Source organism: Bubalus bubalis, chromosome 2 (assembly GCF_019923935.1).
Source record: "Bubalus bubalis isolate 160015118507 breed Murrah chromosome 2, NDDB_SH_1, whole genome shotgun sequence".
In the NCBI taxonomy this organism is placed as follows: Eukaryota; Metazoa; Chordata; class Mammalia; order Artiodactyla; family Bovidae; genus Bubalus; species Bubalus bubalis.
Window position 1 is genome coordinate 134,400,003 of NC_059158.1, and position 6,766 is coordinate 134,406,768.

Here is a 6,766-nt window from a genome sequence, read left to right on the forward strand (position 1 = left end):
GAGGTAGTAAAGATAAAATAGTCACAAAATATAGTCCTTAACTTAATAGAGTTTATAATCTGGGATGGCACAGTGATATTAATCAAACAATTATAAAATCAAACAATATTAATCAAACAATTATAAAAATGTAAATTTTCTGGTGTAATAAATGTACAGAAACACATGATACTATATCATGGAAGTCAGGAAGCTTTCTGGGAATATTATAGTTAAAATACAATTTTAGATACTTATGATTAAAATAAGTAGTGCTTAATATACAGCAAAGCAGTGAAATAAAGACTGTGGAAAACCCATTTTCCTAATAATATCTGAGGATATTTTGGTTTAATTTGCAAGCAAAATTCATCTAGCTATAGATTTATGTATTTATTAATACATACAAACATTGTTGTAGGGAATACACCTTGAGATGTCTTTTAGGGGCTTCCCCAGTGGCTCAGATGGTAAAGAATTTGTAATTACATTAGATTGCGTTATGCAGGAGACATGGGCTTGATCCTTGGGTTAGGAAGATTCTTTGGAGGAGGGATGGCAAACCACTCCAGTATTCTTGCCTGGAGAATTCTATGTACAGAGGAGCCTGGAAGGCTACAGTCCATAGGGTTGAAAAGAGTCGGTCATGACTGGGTGACTAAGCACAGCACAGCATGTCTTTTAAAGGACAAAAGTTTGATTCAATTTTTTTTTTTCCATTCTAACAAGTTTTCCTGTGAAGAACTTGTAACATATTCACTTTCATGACAGTATAATTATTTTCAAATTGAAGTGCTGCTTGGGTGCTCTGTGAAATAAACTTGAATGATTATGTCTTATCCAGATTCCTTGAAAAGAACACTTTAGAATGTAATTTCATTTAAGGGAAGTAAAGTAATTAAAAAACTAACTTATGTGAAAAAAATGTTACCTGTGTAATTATTTGCCTTCCCAACACATAAATTTGTAGCATTATACTTGACTAGAATGAGATAAATTATAGTCATATAGCATGCTGAGTTGCTACATTGTACTGGTCAGCAGGAATGTATTATGTTAAGAATTTCTGTCCAGTGAAGATAAGAAGGCACTTCTATCTCTGAAGCCCAACTATTCTCATTCTGTATGGAGAGAGAGCTTGGATTTTGAATTCAAGACCTAAAGGAATATGATGTATTATTTACTTTCTAAGTTTTCTTCATGTGGAGACTTTAAAAACTGATAATGCTTCTTAAATTTTTGAAGCATTTATATCAGGAAATTGGCCCTGATATGTTAACATGCCTCATGAATATATGCAAAAAAATATATTAGAAGATAATTTGTGAAGGTGACTTCACAAGTCTTCTAGTTCCCCAAATTCCAGGCTACCTAAAATAAGTGGGGTTTTTTGTGATTTACATGTGCTGTGTTTTGTCACTTGGGATTAAAAATCTTTGGTCAAAATAATAGAGGTGAAGTGTGACTGCAAACAGTTCTTTCCTTCTTACCCAAATCTTGCTAGCAACACCAATTTACATTTCTACTAATAGTGTAGGAGAGTTCTTTTTTTCTTTATACTCTCCTCAGTGTTTATTGTTTGTAGACTTTTTTATGATGACCATTCTGACTGGTGTGAGGTAATAACCTCATTGTAGTTTTGACTTGCATTTCTCTAATAATTAGCCACATTGAGAATATTTTCATGTGCCTTTTGGCCATCTGTTGCTTTATTCATATCAAAGGCATCAATGTATGTCATGGTGGTAAGAAAAATTCTCAGGAATCTATTAGGTGCTCACACATGTCATTCACACTGAAACATAAGAAACTAGTAAAGGCAAGGGGGTAGGGTTTTGCATTCACAACCACTATCTCTCTCACATTTTTTGTGTGTGTGTGTGTGTGTGTGTGATCTTAGCATTTTTTTAGTTATCTCTCTTGAAAGGAGAAGGTTAATTGTAGTAAAATAGAGTATGCCACAGTATGAGTTTGTCTATTGTTGTCTCATGATGTAAACTAATTTATTTTTTCTCATTCTAATACTTTGCATAAATTGAAAATTGGTTATAAAGGCTTGGAACAGATTCAGATTGAAATTTACAAAAGGATGCTCCATAGAGGATGCTGTGTTCTTCACGCTACATTATCTGTGCCTGTGTGCTAAGTCGCTTCAGTTGTGTCTGACTGTGCAATCCTATGGGCTACAGCCCACCAGATTCTGCTGTCCATGGGATTCTCCAGGCAAGAATACTTGAGTGGGTTGCCATGCCTACTCCAGGGGATTTTCCCTACCCAGGGATCAAACCCAAGTCTCATCTTTAACTTGCAGTGGCAAGCAGGTACTTTGCCACTAGCACCACCTGGGAAGTTCTGGCTACATTATAATATGTTATATAAAATGATCACACATGATGGTGTGATCACTCACCTAGAGCCAAACATCTTGGAATATGAAGTCAAGTGGGCCTTAGGAAGCATCACTACAAACAAAGCTAGTGGAGGTGATGGAATTCCAGCTGAGCTATTTCAAATCCTGAAAGATGATGCTTTGAAAGTGCTGCACTCAATATGCCAGAAAATTCGGAAAATTCAGCAGTGGTTCCAGGACCGGAAAATGTCAGTTTTCATCAAATCCCAAAGAAAGGTAGTGCCAAAGAATATTCAAACTAACACACAATTGCATTCATCTCACATGCTAGCAAAGTAATGCTCAAAATTCTCCAAGCCAGGCTTCAACAGTACATGAATCATGAGCTTCCAGAAGCTCAAGCTGGATTTAGAAAAGGCAGAGGAACCAGATATCAGATAGTCAACATCCAATGGATCATCATAAAAGCAAGAGAGTTCCAGAAAAACATCTACTTCTGCTTTATTGACTATGCCAAAGCCTTTGATTGTGTGGATCACAACAAACTGTGAAAAATTCCTCAAGAGTTGGGAATACCAGACCACCTTACCTTCCCCCTGAGAAATTTGTATGCAGGTCAAGAAGTAACCTTTAGAACTGCACATGGAACAACAGACTGGTTCCAAATTGGGAAAGGAGTACACCAAGGCTGTATATTGCCAACCTGCTTATTTAACTTATATGCAGAGTACATAATGTGAAATTCCAGGCTGCATGAAGCACAAGCTGAAATCAAGATTGCAAAGAAAAATATCAATAACCTCAGATAGGCAGATGATACCACCCTTATGGCAGAAAGTGAAGAGGAACTTAAGAGCCTCTTGATGAAGGTGAAAGAGGAGAGTGGAAAAGCTGGCTTAAAATTCAACATTTCAACAACAAAAATTATGGCATCCGGTCCCATCACTTCATGGCAAATAGAGGGGCAGACGGTGGAAACAGTGACAGACTTTATTTTCTTGGGCTCCAAAATCACTGCAGATGGTGACTGCATGCATGAAATTAAAAGACACTTGCTCCTTGGAAGAAACGCTATGACCAACCTAGACAGAATATTAGAAAGCAGAGACATTACTTTGCCAACAGAGGTCCGTGTACTAAAGCTCTTGTTTTTTTCAGTAATCATGTATGGTCCGTGTACTCAAAGCTATTTTCCAGTACTCATGTATGGTGACTATAAAAAACTGAATTTTTTATAGTCACCATAAAAAAACTGAGTGCCAAAGATTTGATGCTTTTGAACTGGGGTATTGGAGAAGACTCTTGAGAGTCCCTTGGACTGCAAGGAGATCAAACCACTCAATCCTAAAATAGATTAGTCCTGAGTATTCATTGGAAGTACTGATCCTGTAGCTAAAGCTCCAACAGTTTGGCCACCTGACTCGAAACGCTGACTCATTGGAAAAGACCCTGATGCTAGGAAAGATTGAAGGCAGAAGCAGAATGGGTCAACACTTGATGAGATGGTTGAATGCATCACCAACTCCATGGACATGAGTTTGAGCAAGATCTGGGAGTTGGTGAATGACAGGCACGTTGCACTCCATGGGGTCACAAAGAGTCGGACACAACTGAGTGACTGAGCTCATAAAATGTAAAATGTTCACCTTTTATGTTGTGATCATAATCACTCAGTTATATTAATAATCGTAATGTCAAGATGTTCCCATTGTAAAGGTCAATTTTGTCTCTCCCACAATTAGCAAGTAAACTAATGGTGATACTCTGGCACCCTTAAATTAGTCAGTCTTCACTACCTTTAAAATTATACTTTTTGACATCTAAGTATGATTCTATTCGGAATCAATTATTGTGGAGGGATGAGAAGGGTGATTTTAAATTATGGTTTATTTTAATAGTCTCTAAAATTTTCCTGATTAAAAGAAGAAGGAAAGGAGGACAAAGAGGAAATGGAGGATGAGGAAGTGAAGAAGAAGGAAAAGGAGGAGGAAAAGACATGGGAAATGGGGGCTCTTTTTCATCAAGTAGTGATAAGTTACAGTTTCTTCTAACAACACAAGCTAAATACTCACATATTTTTCTTTTTAATTACCAAATTTACTGTAAGAATCTGATGTAAAAGTGATCTCCAGTGATAGTAAATACCCTTTTATTTCTCTCACAAATATATATATATATATATATATGGATTTTTATTTATTTAATATTTTGCATCACTTTGCCAGCAAAAGTTTGTATAGTCAAAGCTCTGGTTTTTCCAGTAGTTATGTATGGATGTGAGTTTTGGTCCATAAAGAAAGCTGAGGGCTGAGGAATTGACACTTTCAAACTGTGGTGCTGGAGAAGACTCTTGAGAATCCCTTGGACTGCAAGAATATCAAACCAGAAAGGAAATCGTCCTGTATATTCATTGGAAGGACTGATGGTGAAGCTTCAATCCTTTGGCCACCTGATGTGAAGAGCCGACTCATTGGAAAAGACCCTGATACTGGTGAAGACTGAAAGCAACAGGAGAAGGGAGCAACAGAGGATGAGATGGTTAGATAGCATCACTGAACCAATGGACATAGATTTGAGCAAACTCTAGAAGATAGCGGAAGATGGTGGAAGACAGAGGAGTTTGGTATAGTATAGTCCTCAGGGTCACAAAGAATTGGACATGTCTTAGCAACTGAACAGCAACAATATTTTACATTTAGTTATCATCAGTGTTATACTTAGAGCATGTATTATCATATTGTCCCAAATTTACCAGGGAAATTAATGCTTCTTTGAACGTTGTGATGCTTTGGGTGGCTTAGCAGTTAAGAATCTGCCTGGAATGCAGAATACCCAGGTTTGATCCCTGGGTTGAGGAGATCCCCTTGAGGAGGGGATGACAACCCACTCCAGGCAGTATTCTTGCCTGGAGAATCCCATGGACAGAGGAGCCTGATGGACAACAGTCCATGGAGTAGCAAAGAGTCAGACACGATTTACTTACATTTTCACTTTCACTGCTTCCAGGAAGAATAATACCTTTGGTTGGAATCATAGTGAGTTATGCAAAGTTGGAGGGACTGATGCTGAAGCTGAAATTCCAATACTTTGGCTACCTGATGCAAAGAACTGATTCATTGGAAAAGACCCTGATGTTGGGAAAGATTGAAGGCAGGAGGAGAAGGGGACGACAGAAGATGAGATGGTTGGATGGCATCGCCGACTCAATGGACATGAGTTTGGGTAAGCTCCGGAAGTTGGTGTTGGGCAGGGAGACCTGGCATGCTGCAGGGTCACAAAGAGTCGGACACAACTGAGCAACTGAACTGAACTGATGCAAAGTTAACAAAATATTGGTAAATATATATCTTTAATGTACTGATGATATTTGCAAAAATTTTCATTTAATGTCTGTAACTTCTAAATTTTCATTTCTCCACAATAAGCTTTTTTAAAGGATACATTTTCTTTTCTATCCTTAAAAGTGATGATAGCATTTATTATGTTCATGGACCTATAGCTAGAAGGAATGATTAAAATGTACTGATTTTAAAGACCCATAATCTGCATGTAAATTCCTTTTTTTCCCTCAGAGATTCATTCTTCAAGTTTTTTTTTTCTCCCCCTAATCTTTAGGAACACTAAGAATAAGTATTAATTTTATGCACCAAATCAGCATTAATTTTATATTTATACAAAATTATAACTTTGCAGTTGGAGTATGTAACATAATGTAACTTAAGTATCTAAGGTGCACTCTCTATATGATCTATTTTTTAAAATGTAATTTATATACATATGATCTCTTCCAGGAAACACAAAGAGTTTTCCCTTGAGGGCTATAGAAGCAGAAAAGATGGCAGCATACAATTTTCAGAAATGAACTTTTAATAAGAATACACTGCCAAATCACAATGATTTATATGCAATTGTAATATATAAATACTTAATGTGATTTTTAAGGCACTGACTTGTATTGAATCAGTCACCTACATAAGTCATGGGTGTTGATTTTTTAAAACATTATTGATTTGTTAAAGAGAAACTTATCTTGGGTCCACAATTTTTCTCATTATGAAACACTAAGTAGCTAGAGGTTTTTAAAATAGTGGTTCAGCTAAGAGAATCTACTTTAGAAAGGTTAGCTTTGAATTTCTCCTTTAGTGCATCTGTTTATAATCTCTAAGGCCATTTGAAAAATAATTGAAAATATGCCTTTCATTTAGCCAGCCTTTATTAAATTGAGTTTAATATGTTGATGATCATTAGCAAAGTTGCATCTCTCAGGACACAAAAAATAATGTGACCTTATTAATGCTACCATAAAACATATTTTATGTAGCTTCAGGTAGAGAGAATTTAGCAAAGTATGCTTGTTAATGGTGCATTATACCAAATTGTGGTGTAGGGTTATCATTTTATGTTCTCATTCACTATTGACCCTTGTTTTTACTCTCT